Source organism: Panthera onca, chromosome A1 (genome assembly GCF_046562875.1).
Source record: "Panthera onca isolate mPanOnc1 chromosome A1, mPanOnc1 haplotype 2, whole genome shotgun sequence".
In the NCBI taxonomy this organism is placed as follows: domain Eukaryota; kingdom Metazoa; phylum Chordata; class Mammalia; order Carnivora; family Felidae; genus Panthera; species Panthera onca.
Window position 1 is genome coordinate 151,563,188 of NC_138339.1, and position 1,955 is coordinate 151,565,142.

Genomic DNA, 1,955 nt, shown 5'->3' on the forward strand with positions numbered 1-1,955 from the left:
GGGGGGGGGGGGGGGGGCACCCCGTTTCCTGCCTCCTGCCAAGCATCCGGGGGCGGAGAGTGTTCTAGCTGCTCCCATAGGTGTGTGGTGCTGATTTTGGTCTGAACTTCCCTGCGGCTCCTGGGTGCATTCACTGGTGGAACGCCTCCTCGGCAGTGGGGTACAGGCCCTCCTCCCTTGTCCGAGGCCAAGGGTACTCACGACCTGCGGCAGGTGCCGCAGATACTGCCACCTTGCTCCTGGGGGACCATGGCCCATCAGTAGGCAACTTGGCATGCTGTGCGCTTGGTTCACAGACGCCTGATGTTGGGCACAACACGACCCGACCCGCAGTCAGCGGGTGAGGCCCAGGGTGGCCTTCTTGCACTCAGGACCACCAGACGGCTCTGCATCCTCCGCGCTCCCAGGCAGTGTGAGTAGGGAAACCACCAGCAAAGGTCCAGAAATGCAGGCGGCATGGCCCTGAGCCAACCACCTTAGACGGGGAAGAAGACACTGGTTTCAGTGTGGAACAAAGCACCCGCCCCAGCTCGGTCTCACCGCTCTGAGCCTATACGCAAGGACAACTGATAAGGGGTCACAGACACACTGGACCAGCGGGCCAACTTGCACCTACAGAGGCCAGAGGAATGAGGGTCGGCTGTGGTTTGCAGATACTTTCTCCCTGGGTAGCTAGACCTGCCATCCTTGCACACAACAGAAGCTTTAGGTTTTGACCTGGTGCAATTATCAGTGCTTCCTTTTTTGTTTCCTTATTTTTTGGCATCTCTGTTGTGGAGACAATAGTGGTTTATAGTTTCATTTTATTTTTTAAATTTACTTTGAGAGAGAGAAAGAGTGCGCACATGCACGAGCGGGGGAGGGCCGGAGAGAGAGAATGCCATGCTGTCAGCACAGAGCCCGACGTGGGGCCGGAACCCATGAACTGTGAGATCATGACCTGAGCCACAGTTGGACACTTAAGCGACCGAGCCACCCAGGCGCTCCTGGTTTATAGTTTCCGTTGCTTTTGGCCTTAGGTCAATGCTGGTGTCACAGATGAGGTAGGAGGTGTCCTCGTGCTCTGCCTCCTGACAGGCTGCGGAGGTGGTGTTGTTTCTCCCCGAGATGTGTGGTGGAATTCACCCATGAACCCCACTGGGCCTGGTGCTTTCTGTCGTGGAAGGTTATTAGCTACCAGTAGATAGAGGCCCATTTGTGCTATTTGTCCTTCAGAGGGTGTTGGCAGGTGGCATGTCAGGCAATTGGCCTGTTACACCTGGGTTATCAGCTTTGGGGCACAGGGTTGTGCACCATATTCCTGTTATCCTCTAACGTCCGTGGGGCCCGTAGTAATGCCCCTTCTCTCCCTCGCCTCTCATGTATTTGTTGATTCATTTGTTTAGCATATTTATTTTTCACCAAAGTGTAGTTGGCACTTAGCGTTACATTGGCCTCAGCTGTGTGCCACACTGATCCAGCTCCTCTGCCCCTTACACTGTGTTCCCCACCCCACCCACACTACCACAGAGCCACTGACTGTTCTCTGTGCTGTGCCTTTCATCCCTGTGACTTACTCGTGCCATATAGGAAGCCTGGATCTCCCACTTCCCTTCACCCATTTTCCCCTCCCCTCTGGCAGCTGTCTGTGTGTTCTCTGTATTTGTGGTTCTGTTTCTGCTTTTTATTTGTTTCTCAAATTCTGTGTAGGCATGAAGTCATATGGTATTTGTCTGTCTTTGTCTGACTTATTTCACTTAACATATTACACTCTGGCTCCATCCGTGTCCTTGCAAATGGCGAGATCTCATCCTTTTTTGTGGCTGCATACTATTGCACTGTCTTATGTATCCATCCCTCTGTGGATAGACCCTTGGGCTGCCTCCACATCTTGTCTGTCATAAACACTACTGCACGAGACACAGGGGTGCATTTGTCTTTTCTGATCAGTGTTTCACCCTCTGTGGGTAAACGCC